Source organism: Helianthus annuus, chromosome 4 (genome assembly GCF_002127325.2).
Source record: "Helianthus annuus cultivar XRQ/B chromosome 4, HanXRQr2.0-SUNRISE, whole genome shotgun sequence".
Classification (NCBI taxonomy): Eukaryota; Viridiplantae; Streptophyta; class Magnoliopsida; order Asterales; family Asteraceae; genus Helianthus; species Helianthus annuus.
In genome coordinates this window covers 131,790,073-131,807,700 of record NC_035436.2, presented here as the reverse complement: position 1 = coordinate 131,807,700, position 17,628 = coordinate 131,790,073, and positions in this window count along the sequence as shown.

Sequence of the window (17,628 nt, the reverse complement as noted above, 5' to 3'; positions counted from 1 at the left end):
AACAAAATTAGATTCCAAGCTAAATCTAATTTCGCACGGAATTACACATGAGACACTTTCATGCGAAATTACATCATTCAAGCGAAATTACCTCTAAACCCTATTTTCTCGAACTACGTGCCCTGATCTAACATTCTTAATACAAGACTCGATACAAGACGAAGTCGACAGACGCATGCACCAACAGACTCCCCCTTGAATGTTGACGAGTCTTCAGTGTCGAGTCTTCACAGTCTTCAATCTTTATCAGTCTTCAGGCTCTTCTACTATCTTCAATTACACTCCCATTCGGATGTTGCTTAGACATTCTCTTGAATTTTCCAGGATCAAATTCCTAGCTCTTGCATCTTCAGACTCTCTTTATCTAGCAAACTCCCCTTTGATTTGTGCTGGCACTTGCCTTTTCAGATTCTAGGATTGACACCTGGCTCTCATTCTGCTCAGGATTCGATACCTTGCAAACTTGCACAATCTCTTATTCACAATAAATTTCACAAATTTAGAATTTGACAAATTTATATATCACTTTCATAAATAGAATGATTTATCATTTAAAACCTTCTAATGACTACTTGTAATCTAAACACTCAAAATCTGTTCTGATTATACACAGTCTCCCCCTCACGAACTGTTCATCATGTTTAGCACTTGAAATTTTGAAAATCAGCTCTTCATTATCAGTTGTCGAAAATCTTTTTGAATTTTCAAAAAATTTATGCTAAAACACACTTAAAATCCTTTTAGATTTTGTTTTTTAGATGAAATGCAATAAAGAAATATTTACTTACACTATTTTTGTGAGTTTGTGTAAGAGGATCATATCAGTTTATGAGACAAATCACTAACACCGTTAAGCTTTAAACATTTTAAGTTCTAAACAATTCACTTACATTGTCCGTATATTGGTCCACTTAAATTTCCACACAAAGTTCAATTGTTTCAAGATACGAGATTAATGATTTAAGCACTTAAACTTAGTCGCGTGTCCCACCTCAGAATATACTCCCGTATCCGGATCCCAATATTCAGTCTTACAGGTGAGTATACCTAGATGATATCTGTAATAGGGTTAAATGCGAGACCGTGAGAGCTAAGGCTAGAACTTCCGTTCGTACAAATAGATGACGGTTCGACTTTAGGTGTGTTCCCTTTAGAGAATCTTTTCTTCAACAGCATATGATTAGAATTTTGCAATGTTTTGTCAGTTTTATGCTGAGGGTGATGCTTTTATTTCAAGCAAGCGAAAAATATTATACGGGGACTAGGCTATTGCTTCCGCAAAATCAGAAGTCCCGGGATAATACCCCAGATATCATTAAGCATAAAGACTTAGTATCTCAGAAAGAGGGATCTTTCAAACAAGATTTCGGGGGTTACCCATATATCCGAGAGATGTTCCCCACGAGATAAGAAAGTATCTGAATTTATGTTTATATCTGTAGGTCCCTCGGAGGTTGAGGTAAAACCTTATCCTTGTTATGTTTAACACTCTAGCAAGTGCGGAATCCAAGCTAGAGTGCAAACCGATAGTTTAGATGAAAGCACAAGTTACAAAGAGAAAGAGTAGACACGCAATATATCAAAGTTTTCTCTTGTATTTCAGTGGACACGGTTACAGCCCTTGACCAAACTGAAATGCTCTCTACAAGACCTTGGTTCACTCACATGCACTATGAACAATACTTGAAAGACTTCCGTGAACTGAACCCATACATGGGTATATATACCCGAAACAGACTACATGCTTGAAGGATATGATAATCTGGTCGAAGGATCATCTATCGACCAGAATATCTACCGAAGGATTCCGAAGGATCCATACATACCTCGAAGGATGATATATCCTTCGAGGTCCATATGTATCCATCGAAGGCTGTCTTTCGAGGTCATCGAAGGATACAAAACATCCTTCGATGACATCCTTCGAAGCACACATAACTTACCACTAAGTGTTGACTGTTTGGCCAAGTCAAACCAGGAGGATGGTTGACTTGGTCAAACATACAGTCAAACACATATACACACCAAACACAAGACGTAAACAAGACTAACAAAAGACATCGTTTTATACATTACAAAATACAGACAAAGTACAGACACAAGTGCACGAACAAACTCCCCCTTGGCTGTAGCTTTGTCTCGGTCTTCGTGTCTTTAAGTCTCGGATGTTCTTTCCACTGTCAAATGATGCGATGACCATGCACTTCCTGCGTTGACCAGCAAATTGAAGCAGTACAAGGCCATCTTCTGAAACTTCATTGCTTGATCCCGATCCCGAACCAAGTAGTTTATCTCATGATCCTTCAGAACAATAATATCCGATCTGGACATGTTAGTAATCCACATCGGATCTATTATTCTAAAGTTCTCCTGACTATCTCTGAATAGGATCACGGCTTCACCAGTATCCGCGTCATAGACCCAGCAATGAAAATTTCCTAGAAAGTCAGTCTTCATCTTTAGCAAAGGTATATTCTTCATCACTTTTGGAGGATCATACACCAAACGATAGCGAGCAGTGTTTGTTTCTGGATCAAGTGTAAATCTGATCTGCTCGTATCTGGGAAACTGTGGCTTGTATAGAGGATCCTTCCAACCCCTTCTCCTTTCCAACCTGATTTTCTTAGCAAACAGATCCACCATCTTTTCTTCGTCTCGATTAATAACGTCTAGTTGAGCTAACACTGCAACATCATAGTACGGAAGTGAGAGAATACTGAGAAGAGTTCTGAAATACTGAAGACCATTTTCTCGTTTCACGACCATGCAGTGAAGGTCCTTAACGAACATCCAACTAATAATGCGACCTCGAGCTTTATTCTTCTCCAGTCTCATGTAATTAACCTGATCTAACGGAGCGAGCGGAGGAGGATTCCTAGCAAGGAAATCCGCTCGCCATTCATTCACTGTCTTCTCACGGTTTTCTTGAGCTGTCGGAGAATCCGAAGAGAGATTGGCAAACTCTGTAGTCTTTTCAGCCACATGCTCATCATCAAGAGCGTTAACCTCTGTATTATCTTGCCCAACATAGACAGGACGTTCAGGATCCGAACCGATGAAGATTTCATCAATTGTAGAGAAATCGGTTTGGTCCTGAACCAGCGGAGTAGCATCAATCATGCTTACAGCAACATCATCCAATTCCGTCAGAGCCAGTATCTGTTCATCAGATATTTCAGTAACATGTTCTCCCTCTTCTAGCAGTTCACCCGTAACTGGATGATACTGAAGAGCACCTGAGGATTCAGGGAGATCTGCAAACATTTCTGCTTCCAGACTAACATGCTCAAGCCCTGTAGAAGTTCCCAGAGTTTCTGTCTGCTCAGATGGGCCAGTAGTAGCTGTGGAAGGAGCAGTAGGAGCATCTTGAGATGTACCAGACCCACCTGCAGCACCGGATGCAGTTGCACCGGAACCTGAGGCAGCTGGTTGATCCGGATTTGCTGCATCATCATCCTTGTCATCCTCACGCCTTGAGGGTACAATGCCTAATGCATTGCATCTTTCATTCCACAGCGTACCCACTTTCTGATTAGTCTTCTTGAAGTTTGCGAACACAGGCTTGAAGCTTTCTATCAATCGATCATCGCGATTTTTATAGCGCTCTGACAGCTCATCATGCTTCTGCCTTAGTGCTTTTGCCTCATTCTCCAACACAGTACTATGCCTTTTCATTATTTCAACCTCCCTGTCTCGAGCCCTGTTCGCTTCCTTTAACCTTTCAATTTCCTCAGCCTGTTCCTTGATCTTAATATTCTGAGCATTAACAATTGAACACAGCGTGTTGTGTGCCACCACATCCTGTTTTCGCTGCACACGATACTCTTCAATTGTTCTTGTATGCCGACCAACTATGGAACCTAATTCACTCATTTGTTCAATCAGGAATTGAATCTTTTCAGATTCAGATAAACCAGACAAAGTCTCTGCCAGAGTCGGTCGCGAAGGCTCAGGTCCTGAGGAGCCAGACTGACCAGCCTGACCAGAAGCACCTGTAGGACCAGTAATAACAAGAGTAGGTCGGGCATGTGTACCTGAGGCGGGAGTTGCAGGCGGCTGTTGATCAACAGTCACCGTGCGTGTCCCAGAAGACCTCTGAGGAGAAGACATAAGCTCCAGCGTCTCTGATGCAGTCAGTTGATCACTAACAGGAGGAAGCTGTTGCTCAGGAGCAGATGAAGGCTGAATAGAAACTGGAATAGAGGAATCACCAGCAGTTTTCTTTGACGCACGAATACCCTGTCGTTTTGCTTTCCTCTTTCTGATAAAACCCGGAGAAGTAAGGATATAATCCTCATCCCTGTCAGATTCTCTAGTTCTAACCGTCTTCTCTATTCGCTCAAAACGAGGATTCCCGCGACTATCATAGACCTTTTTCATCCCTGGAGGAGGAGGATTATCATCCTCAGAAGATGAACCATCGTCACCAGAACCTCCTTCCTCTTCAGAAGATGAACTACTATCATCCGCTTGTCTCCTCGGCTCATCTACCTTTCCTTTGCCTTTGTCAGTCGCAACAGTACCAGACTGACTAGCAACACCACCAGCACCACCTGCACTACCGTCTGTTTCAACAACTACAGCACCACCAGTACCAACATGAGCATCAGGGTCGACAAACTCTCCCTGAACTTCTTCAGCAGCAACATTAACGTCAACCTCAACACGTGCTGCAGCACTAGAACTGCCAGCAGACTTCCTTGTTGCTTTGATTCCATGTTTAGCCCCGAGCTGCGTATCAGCCAAAGCGATTAACTTTGGCTCTTCATTATCAGAATCGCTCGCGTCTCGACGCCATCTGTTGTTCTGCGGTGCCTCGTAATCGGGAATATCAAGATGACCAATAAGTTTCCTAATTGGGTCCGATTCCTTATAGGCGGACATAGACTTGAATATCAGCAGAGTACGCTCATTCATTGGATTAACAGGTAGAACATCTGCTTCAGCCTTTGGAAGATCAGGAATCTGATCATCAATCATCATCTGCAGAAATCTGGGATATAGCCAGAATTTGGTAGATGTTCGCTGTGTTGCTGATGGGAGTGGCCTTCGAGCGTTTTCCTTCAGATTGTCGAAGATATAGCGAGATATGTTGAACAGCTTGTTCAGAATCAGAGCCGTAAACAATCCAGTCAAATCGATCGGTGACAGATCATATCCAGAACGCTTGTTGCTCAGGCAATGAATAAGGATATGCAACAAGAACTTGTATCGAAGCGGCATATACTTCTTGTTGATCTGATTTGCAAGAACATTTTCGCTGTACCGTAGCCTCATCAGTAATCCCCGTTGACATTGTAAATCAATAGAAGTGGGATCTTCTGGTTGATCTCCAAGCTGCAAACGTGCTCTGATAGTGTTCTCTGTAATTACCACGGGTCTCCCAGCAACTGATCCATTTATCACTTCTTTATTCTCCACCGTTTCAATCACAGCTGAACTCCAAAACTCCTTGATGTGCGACTGATAGGCAATGTGCTGTGTTGTGATAGCATAATTGATACGAGCACGATGAAGGTACTCCATAATTCCAGTAAACTCCGGACTGATCTTGCCTTCCGGTTGTAAATAAGCAGCCATGTTATGTCTAGATTCAGACATAGATTCAACCTCAGTTTTCTCCTTCTTTGTTGGCTTTGCCCGTTCCTTTTTCCCTTTCGGTGCCATTTCTGCACATCAAATATTGACACGTAATGAGAAAAAGTCAAACAGTCAACAAAAATTCCACACTTAGAAAAATTTCAATTTCTTGAAAAATTACTAAGTGTTGAACTCTCGAAGGATCCAAATTATCCATCGAAGGATTGAACATGGCACGAAGGATGACAGATTGTTCGAAAGATGTCACTTTCCTCGAAGGATGACAACCTTATCGAAAGATCATCTTTCGAAGAATCAAGAATTTTGAAAGATAACTTGATCATTCGAAGGTTTGATCAATCGAAGGATGATCCTTCGACAAATCTAACATCTTTCGAGTCTCAGATCGAAAGATGTTGTACAGCACATCTATCGAGGTGAGAGTCAACATCCTTCGTGTTGACCTCCGGCATCACTGTTCAACGGCGATATTCTCCGGTGGGTTTTAAGTGATTTCCGGTGTTGGTTTCAAATGTTGTTTCTGGTCAGTTTTAAAGCGGTTTTAAGTGTGTTTCATACCAAACAAAAATAACATTAACAACCATTTCAAACCATCAGCAATTTGACCCATTCTGACACTAAACACAACCACATGCTACTGATTTAAACCATGAACCCTAACCATTACCCTGTTTAACCCAACCCAAACACTTGACACCAGGATTCAATCCAAACTCTGTTTCATTCGAACAATCTTGATAATCATCAAAACCTAACACTAAACATTTTACCAAACATTTTACCATTCATTCATATGCATCATCCTATTTTATCAGTTTAACAGAAATGAAAAACAAACATAATAAGAAAACACATGATCAATGAATATTACAAGTTGTTGTTTGTAAAAAGCATTAAGTTTATCCTACGAAGTATGTTGGTATAAGAATCCTGATCTTAACAAGTTTTGAAAAATTTGGTAGAGGTTCGGAATGATGAGAGGGTTTTTGTGTGATGAATTTTGAAACTGTTATGAACAAATGAAGAAGATGACCTTTATATACCCTGACCTCGAAAGTCCAACCGTCTCGAAAGTCCAACCGTCTCGAAAGATACATGACCTTTCGAAAGATGTAAAAGTGTCTCGAAAGATCACCCTTGGATCGAAGGATCCATATTTGGCTCGAAAGATCCAAATATTTGAAGGATCTGGATCGAAAGATACCAGATATTTTTTGGAATCCTTGAAGGATATCTTTCGATCATATCCATCTTTCAACAAGATCTGATCAGCTCGAAAGATCAATTTGGTCAAATCCTTCGTTGACCAAAACATCTTTCGACTGGGATGATTGACTTTCGTTGACTTTCTTGACCATCTTATCTTTCGAGGGCCATTGCTTCCTCGAAGGATCAGATTTCCACCAACACTTTGGATTTTTGGGAATTTTCAATTTAAACCCTTCACATTTTGGAGGTTTTCAGAAATGACCATTTTGAAAAGTTATCTGTTATGAAGTTCTGCAAAGGTTAGTTTTATGAAGTATATCGGCTTGTCAGGTATCAGATCGAGCACCAACATCAGTTAATCAAAAATAATATTAAATGGAAAATCTTTTTGGATTTTGAGGTTTGATAAAATAAAAGGCAACAATTTTAATATCCTTTGAATGTTATCAAACGACATCACCGCTAATGTCGTGCTGATATGCACCAAACGACAAAACTGTTTAAAAATAAAGCAGTAAATAAATATGTACAAACACAACAATATTTTTGCGAGTTTCGGGCTAAGAGAATCATATCAGCTTGCGGTCTTTTGTCAAAACACATTTCCTTTTAAAATTCTTTTACAGAAGTGGATAAGTATTCTACCACAATTACCGATATTGTTATCCACTTAAACTCAACAATCAAGTGTAATCATAATACAATGAGATACATTAAAGGTATGATTTATACTTACCGACCGGTGTTCATCCACTCACGACACATTCCCGTATCAAGGTATGCACGAGAGTTCATCATACTGGGGAGTATACCATTTATCATCCGTTTTTAACGTATATATATACAATGTGAACAAGTCACTTATTTGAGTTTGAAAACAAGCCCTATGTGATAGAATCACTTATTGATGAGGAACTTGATTTTCGATGCATGAGGGCACAGGAGCAAGTCCGTGAACAGGTCAGTACTTCCGTACAGCAGAGAGACGAACTTGACTCCCGGATAAATGTGATATTTTATCACTTATTTTGTATGGACATGTGATTGTTTATCACTTATTGAGGTCGAATGCAGTATGAATTATGTACACGTATGTATGGTATCATGGAAGAACTTAGACTTTGTCTTTTATAGAAACAACCATGATACCCAGATGATAAACAGCATAAACCCCGAATATCTCAGAACCTTGGCAATCTATCAAACGAAATTTCGGTACCAAGACCATATGCCAATGAGCGGTTCCCACGCGGTTTTCAGTTCGTTATGTTTATATCTCCTGCATACTTTAAAATGATCGTGAGTCTACCAGTACATCATTAGTAGAGCTACTTATCATTTTCTTTTTCTCTTGATTTCTAGAAACATGTTTCAACCGACCTCTGATGTAATATCATTTTCTCTTATATTACCAAGAAACTCATTTTTGTTTTTCTATTGTTTTTGTGTTTTTCTGAATTTTCTCCCCCTAAAATGCAGAAAGTAAATAAATTAAAGACATATTTTTGTATTTTTGTGGTTTTTCAATGTTTTTGTATTTTTCTTGAAACTTTCTCCCCCTAAAATTCAAAAATAAAATAAAGTAAAAACATATTTTTGCATTTTTGGTTTTAAAAAAATATTTACAAAAACGATTTCCTGATGTCGGTTACTCTTGCTTCACCTTTATGCCGTTTACCAAAAGTAAATAATCAAATCTTGATTTATCAAATGCTTTGGTAAAAAGGTCGGCACGTTGGTGATCGGTATGAATGTGAACCACATCGATAAGTCTCTTTTCAAAGCAATCACGTATGAAGTGATATTTAATATCGATGTGCTTCGTTTTTGAGTGCTGTACAGGATTTCTAGTGATCTGTAAAGCAGCTTCATTATCAACATAAATAGGAGTAGTTAGGAATTCAAAACCGTAGTCCCGCATCTGTTGTTGGATCCATAGAACCTGGGAGCAACAACTAGACGCAGCAATGTATTCCGCTTCACATGTAGACGTAGCCACACATGTCTGCTTCTTGCATTGCCAAGTGACTAGGCGATTGCCTAAGAACTGACATCCTGCTGTAGTTGATTTGCCATCTTTCTTGCAGCCGCCGAAATCAGAATCACTGTAAGCCTTTAGATCGAAGTTATCATCCTTAGGGTACCATAACCCGGTGTCAGGGCAACCCTTCAGATAACGAAAAATCCTTTTGACAGCAGCATAGTGAGAGACCTTCGGATTCGCTTGGTACCTAGCGAGAAGACAAGTTGGATACATAATGTCGGGTCTTGATGCGGTGAGATACATTAAGGATCCAATCATAGCACGATAAAGTGAAGAATCCACAGCATCCCCTTCTTCATCCGGAGTAATCCCGTGATTCTGCGGAAGAGGAGTAGAAATTGGCTTCGAATCGGACATCTGGAACCGGCTCAAGATATCTCCGACGTACTTGGTTTGATGGATAAAAATTCCAGATTCGGACTGATTAACTTGCAAACCCAAGAAGAACGTCATTTCACCCATCGCACTCATCTCGAATCGATCTTGCATCACCTTTTCAAATTCCTTGCATAACTTATCATCGGTAGAACCAAAGATAATATCATCGACATACACTTGTACCAACAGAAGATCTTCACCTTTTTCTTTGATGAAGAGGGTACAATCGATCAAACCCCGTCTAAACCCATAGCTCAGTAGGTAGGTAGACAGTGTCTCATACCAGGCCCGAGGTGCTTGATGAAGACCATATAACGCCTTGTTAAGCAGTAAAACCCTGTCAGGATGTAATGGATCTTCAAACCCCGGTGGTTGCTCGACATATACTTCCTCTTCGACTACTCCGTGTAGAAAAGCACTTTTAACATCCATCTGGTACACCTTGAATTTCTTGAAGGATGCGTAGGCTAGAAAGATTCTAATAGCCTCCAGACGAGCAACAGGTGCATACACTTCATTGTAGTCAATACCTTCGATCTGACTGAAGCCTTGAACAACTAACCTTGCTTTGTTTCGGACAACAATCCCACGGTCGTCCTTTTTGCACTTAAACACCCAGCGAGTTCCGATCTTCTTGTCGTTGTCGGGCCTATCAACCAATTTCCATACGCCCAACTTCTCGAACTGCTGAAGTTCTTCTTGCATGGCTTCCACCCAGGAATCATCTTTCAATGCCTCCTTCCAAGATCTAGGCTCTTCTTGGCTAACATAGCAGGCGAAAGACCAATCATTTTGTTGTCCCGATTCTCGTATTTCAGCATACAAGCCAGCATTTTCGTTATTTCTGATTTGATTCCTTGTCCTTACACCACTAAGAACATCACCTATAATATTCTGCTGAGGATGAATGTTATGAATTCGGGTTTCAGAAACTGGAGGAACTTCAACATTTGACCTCAAGTTATTGATATTTAAATTCTCGATATCATTCTGAAGCTGTTGAGTTGTAGAAGATGATGCATTTTCTTCTTGGATAATTGGCGCAGACACTGGATCCGTTGCTTCTGAAGTACCTTGAACCGGACGCAGTGCTTCACCATCATTTGCATCAACATACTCCTCATCTTCCGATGACAAATTGTAATCGACAGCATCATTAAACACCTCATTTGAAACGAGATTGTTGACAGAAGAAGATGCTTGTGAGTCAACAATGATTGGACGAGCTAACTGAGAGCCAGTCGCATTCTCGCTTTCAGACAACATTTGAGCAATTGCATTGTCATCATCAAATGTCGGCAGATTAAATGAGTCGAAAAGACCATCATAATCGAACATCCATGGATCTCCAGAAGGCTTCGGAGGATTAGAATATCTTTGAACTCTTACTTCACCCCATTCTTCAATTCTTTTGGTAGTCAGGTTCCATACTCGCAGATTAGGAGTAGCATACCCAAGGAAGTAACCTTCGATAGCTTTGGCACCAAACTTCCCGTCAGGCTCAATCATGGTACATGGTGCACCAAAAGGTTCTAGATATTCCAAGTCAGGAGTCTTCTTGTGTAGGAGTTCGTAGCACGTTTTGCCATGTCTTTTCACTGTGAGAACCCTGTTTAACGTGTAGCAAGCCGAGGCAACAGCTTCAGTCCAGAATCGAACTGGAAGCTGAGACTCAACCAACCTGGTTCTTGCAGTCTCAATTAAGGTTCTGTTCTTTCTTTCAGCGACTCCATTTTGTTGTGGTGTGTACCGAGAACTGTATTCATGAAGGATTCCTTTTGCAGTGCAAAATTCATCCATAACCCTGTTTTTGAACTCGGTTCCGTTGTCGCTTCGAATTCGCCTCACCTTTAGATTATAAAGATTTTCCAACAAGGTGATCAAATTCTTCAGAATTTCTGGAGTCTCACTCTTGTGAACCATGAAGTCAACCCATGAAAATCTTGAATAGTCATCAGTAACTACCAAGCAGAAAACTTCCCCATGCACACTCTTGTGTTTGACAGGGCCAAAAAGGTCCATATGTAGACGTTCAAGTGGCATGTTGACAGTGTTAACCTTCTTCAATGATGTGATTTCTTAATTTGCTTCCCTTTCTGACACGACACACAGACATCTTGAAGTTGAAAGTTCTTCACATTGACACCTCTCACCAAATTGTTTTTGACAAGGTGATTCATTTTTCTGAGGTAAATATGACCCATCCGTCTGTGTCAAGAGATCGTCTCCTTTTCAGTGGCTTTTGAAATAAAGCAAGTAACTTGTTTTGACTGAGTTATTACTTGGTTCATATCAAGGACATACAAATCATTAACTCTTGGTGCTGATAAGAGAATCCATTCAGCGGGAATCTTGAATCATGGCTTCAGCACATAGCAACCGGCATCATCAAAATGCACGGTGAACTTCTTGTCGCAGATCTGAGAAACACTCAGGAGATTGTGATCCAACTGTTGCACATAATTGATTTTGTCGAAACTCACAATTCCATTTGAGATCATTCCCTCGCCGGTGATATACCCTCCTTTGTCTCCAGCAAACGCAACATATCCTCCTCTTATACTTCGCACATCGAAAAGAAGACGATAGTCGCCCGTCATGTGCCTGGAAGCCCCACTATCAACAATCCAAAGACTATTAATAGTTCCTCCTGGAGCCGCCTGCACATGCAACTAACTTATCAGTTTGAGAGGGGGACCCAAGCCTTTGTGGACTTGGGTCGTCCTTGATCATCAAGGAAAGTGATCTCAATCACTTGATGATTAGGAAAAAGAACTTGTGGTGCTCCCCCTAATTGAATTACCTGTTTTTGTTTCCAAGCTGTTTGTCCTTTACCAGTATTTGTATTAATTGTTTTTGCATTTACTGGTTTTACAGTTGTAGATTTTGCTTGTACAGGTTTTTCTTCTTTGACCTCCGATTTTAAGGCCTTCTCAATTACCTTTTGATTCTTTTGTTTTAACTTCTTTTCCCTTTCTTTCAAGACAGGTGGGTCTTGTTTCGGGGAAACAGGTCGTTTTTGGTAATTGATTTCTTGGGGAGCACTCGTTTTTCCCTTCAACTGTTGCAAGTATGGGCAGTATCTTACAATGTGCCCAACTGTTCCACATTCAAAACACATTCTCCGCTCTACAAACCTCGGAGAAACATTTTGATGACCAGACGGAGAACCAGACAATGAACTTTGTGATCTAGATGTACTTGGACCTAAATCACATCCGTTTGTGTCTTGGGTGTAATTATTCTGATCATTTCGTTTTAAAAATCTAACTTGTTTTATAAAATCAATGTTAGATTTATCCTGAAATGTTTCAAGTTTATCTGTACCCTTGGATCCAACAAAGTTCACTTTCGGTTCTCTTTTCTTAACAGGAGCTCTTTTGTTTTGCACCTTTTGCTGTTGAACCTTAGGTTGCTCAACCTTAGATTGTTGAATTTTAGGTTGTGCAGCCTTAGGTTGAGTAGCCTTAGACTGCTCAACTTTAGGTTGTTGAACCTTTGGTTGTTCAGTCTTAGGCTGCTGAACTTTTGGTGCATGAACATTCTTGTTCTGAGCTTTCTTTCCCTGTACCTGACCCTTACCCTTTCCTGAATTGACTTGTTATTTTCGCTCAACTGGTAGTTTTTGGTTTCCGTATTGTTTTCTAATTTGTTCACACGGAATTGGATCACATTGAGTAACTGTAACTTTGCCACTTTTGTTCCCCAAAAACTTATCAGTGCATCCTTCAAAAATTTGCTCAATTAAATCTTGATTTACATTTTTAATTGGAAAATCTTTGTTAGAATAGATTTTGCTATCTCCTTTGAGCGTATACAACAAGTTATTCCCTTTAGAGCTAACTACAAGGGATTCCATTGTTTTTGACATTTCAGTCTTACTCGGTTTCACTGGTGGATCACACAGAATGTGATTCTCGATAGGAATATCTGTTGTAACCGAGTCAGACTGTTGTTTCACAATTTCTTCAGATTCATCACCCGAAGAATCAGCATCCTCAATAATGGGAGGACTCTGTTCCTTAACACATGATGAATCTGTCACATTCTCAGATTCTGATTGACCCGAGGATGATGTACCAGTTGTGAACCCGAGGCCTGCTGCAAAGTCATCTAGACCGAGTGGCACAGTAGGTTCAAAACGGGGCATATCCTCATCATCAGGCAACTTGGAGTAATTGTGATTCATCGGGGGAGGGCATGATTTGTAACCAATACATTTTGCATCCCCCTTTTTCCTTTGAACATCAATAATATGATCCAAAACATAGCGGGAATTGGAATAGCTTTCCAATTTCTGCTTGATTGTTTCACATTCGCATCGAGCTGTAGCTAACTCTACCATTTGTTTTTCAATTGTGTCAATTAGATTATTGTTTGCATGTTGTTTTCTCAAAACAGCCTTTTGTAGTTCAGAAACATCATGTTTTAATGACGCAATTGTTGCTTTAAACTCCTTTTCATTTCTGGTTAAAAACAAGTTAGCTTCAGTTGCTTTAGAAAGATCAACAATCAATTCTTGATTGTGTTTGTGTGTGATTTCAAACAGACTTTCCTTTTCTGCATATTCTAAACATTTAGCACATTCAACAGACGCAGAAATAGAGTCAGAGTTAGAATCACATACCTGAGAGGTTTGACCTTCTACATGAGCCATAAAGGCTGTATGAAAAGAAAAAGATCCGTCTTCAGAGAAAAATTGAGAAAGCTTCTCGGAAGTTCCAACAGATTTCTGGAAAAGAATAGATCTCCTCTTGCATAATGCTTCAGCGTCAGCCAAAAGCTCATCAACCTCCAAATCTAAAGCATCACTTGATAAATCACCAGCATCAAGTGATTCCCCATCCATGCTCCCACCATAACCCGAGCTATCTTCATCTTCCGAAGATTCACCAGCAGACACGGGTTCTACAACTTTCTCAACCACTTTAGCATAACATGCTGTTCCACCATTTCCTCCTTCACCAAGCTGAAGATTCCAGTTGCAAATCTCATCAGCTTGAACCACTAACCCTCTGTGGGGATTAGTGTTTGTGGATCCAGATGTATTTCCTCCCACGGGAACTATTTGTCTGTCAGAATTGTTGTTCTGTTGTTGTTGAGGCTGTCTTTGATTCCTGAAAGGATTCTGATTGCCTTGTTTAGATGGCTTCTGACATTCCCGCTTGAAATGACCCTTTTCACCACAGTTGAAGCAGGTGACAGCATTCATATCAAAACCATACTTGGTGTTGTTGTTGCTTTCCAAGTTGGTTCTCCCCGTCCTTTCCATGAACTCTTTTGCTCTTCGAATAGCACTGGCAAGAGCCCATTTGATATCCATCATCTCAAACTCTTCTTTATCCACTTGCTGATAATCTTCATTGGTTAGATTGATATTCCCAATCTGACCTGCAACTAATCCACAATAAGCACTAACCAAGGTATTCAACATCTCCATATGCTCCTTGGCTATTTCAACAGTGACTTTGGAAAAGTTGGAAGTGTCTAATCTGACTGTGTTCGGATTAGAAGTGGCTTGAAAGTTTGAAGAGTTTCCATAAAACCCTTGCTGTTGCGGTTGTTGCTGCTGAGCTCTGCTTGGGTCTAAGAAAGGCGGTGGTGTGAATTGCTGAGCTGTCTGTTGTTGTTGTTGTTGAGAAGAAGAATCTGGTCTTGAATACATCATCGTGTATGCTGAAGGATCAAACTGATTCGTTGTGGAAGATCCTGTGTTTGAGATGAAAGCTGTTTGAAGCTTAGCATGCTGAGAGGCTGGCTTTTCTCCACTAATACCACCTGCAATCCCAAAATACATCTCTGGATTCTGAGGAGTTATTGTTCTTTTTGCCTTTAGCTTTTCTTCTACATCTTTGTTCTCCAATTTCTGAATTAGCTAATAAACGGTGATTGTGTCCAGAACACCGTTTTCTTTGAGAATCTCAAGATAACCGCTCCATTTTGCTGGTAAGCCATCAGCAAATCTCTTCACCATTTCTTGTGGAGTGGCAGTTACTCTGAAGGCAAACATTTCACTCAACAGATGATGGAATCTTGTAGATAATTCTGCCAAACCCTCGTTCTCCATACACGTGAAACCTTCAAACTCTTTCTTCAGCAGCTCTTGCTTGATCTTCCTCGATTGAGCGTTTCCTTCACACCGTAACGTGAGCATATCCCACAAGCTTTTAGTAGTCGTGCAGTAAACAAACTGGTGGTATATGTCTCTGTGAAGAGCCTGCGTGAGAATCATGAATGCTTTCTTTTCCAATTCAAACTTCTTTTTATCATCATCAGACATTGTGCTGTAAGTTTCTGGATTTGATCCTGCAACTTCCAACTCATTTTCAAATGGAGTGAAGAAACACATCCATAGATCTTGACCTTGCCCCTGAACATAAGTTCTCAGCCTTTCTTTCCACCATCCCCAATCATTGATGTGATTTAGCTTTGGCGGTTTTGTGCTTGTACCAGTTTCACTGTTGTTCTGCATCATTGCTTGAATGCTGCTGCTTTGATTTGTGACCAATGCCCATTGATTTGCAGTTATCATTGCAGCTTGAGGTGGGGCAATAGCGTGCATCCATGCAGTTTTGTTGAACTCTGGCGCAGATTGCGTGGCTGATGATTGCGTAGCTGATGATTGTGGAGTCAAAGTTGTTGTAGTCCACGCGGATGGATCCCACTGACCGTTTGTTCCCATTTTATAAAAATTAATATATTAAGTGAAAATTGATTTAAAAATTTGAAAAACAAGTTTTTCTTTTTGAAAATACAATGTTCACAAACTATGTTAAATTGTGGAAATGAACAAACAGTCGAAGGATACAGGATCGAAAGACCTGAAAATCACAACTTGTTAAACTTAAACAAATAGGACTCGAAAGATAACACTGGCCGAAAGATAACACTTGTTCGAAGGATCAACAGTGTTCGAAAGATCACTGTTGAGTTTCGAACAGTAACTTCGAAAGATTCTCCTACACGAAGGATCCTTATCTTTCGAAATGTAACAGTAGCTCGAACGATGTATCTTTCGAAAATATTCCTTGGCTCGAAAGATTACTCACTGACTTCGAAAGATGTTCGAAGGATGGGTATCTGTTGAACCTCCTTGATCGAAAGATAATCTTTCGACTTCGAAAGATATCTTTCGATGATATCTGACACACTGACACAAAGTTGACAGGTTGGTGAGAAAGGTGATGGGTTGGTGCACAACTTTCGGCAGAAGGTATGTTCAGACCCAACTTTTCACCAACTCAGATTTGACCTTTTGAAATATTGCCCAAAAAGGAAGGCTTCTTATCCAGAAACCAGTACCGGAGTTTAGCTGGAATATTGGCCGGAAATCAGCAAACCTTTTAGAACAAGATTTTTAAGTTACCCAAACCTTCCCTTAATACACCCGGTTAGTTTAGAACACGTTTTAAAGGCTTAAAATGCAAGAAACACACTAAAAACGGGTGCTAAACCAAGTGAGTTTTGTCCAAACACTTCCAAAGTCTTGCACAAACCCGGTTTTTAACAAGGAAAAGAGCCACGGCTCTGATACCACTTGTAGGTCCCTCGGAGGTTGTGGTAAAACCTTATCCTTGTTATGTTTAACACTCTAGCAAGTGCGGAATCCAAGCTAGAGTGCAAACCGATAGTTTAGATGAAAGCACAAGTTACAAAGAGAAAGAGTAGACACGCAATATATCAAAGTTTTCTCTTGTATTTCAGTGGACACGGTTACAGCCCTTGACCAAACTGAAATGCTCTCTACAAGACCTTGGTTCACTCACATGCACTATGAACAATACTTGAAAGACTTCCGTGAACTGAACCCATACATGGGTATATATACCCGAAACAGACTACATGCTCGAAGGATATGATAATCTGGTCGAAGGATCATCTATCGACCAGAATATCTACCGAAGGATTCCGAAGGATCCATACATACCTCGAAGGATGATATATCCTTCGAGGTCCATATGTATCCATCGAAGGCTGTCTTTCGAGGTCATCGAAGGATACAAAACATCCTTCGATGACATCCTTCGAAGCACACATAACTTACCACTAAGTGTTGACTGTTTGGCCAAGTCAAACCAGGAGGATGGTTGACTTGGTCAAACATACAGTCAAACACATATACACACCAAACACAAGACGTAAACAAGACTAACAAAAGACATCGTTTTATACATTACAAAATACAGACAAAGTACAGACACAAGTGCACCAACAATATCTTGAAAACAATCTACTAAATGTGCAAAAACCTACTGGCACATCCTCAGTGAGACTGTTTATCACTTTTTAACTTTCCAATTCTTTAGCATGTTGTGATAGTCCACTGATGTACTATCATTTCCTCTTTTTTACAACAAAACTCAATTTTTGAATTTATCATGTTTTTGTCTTTTCCA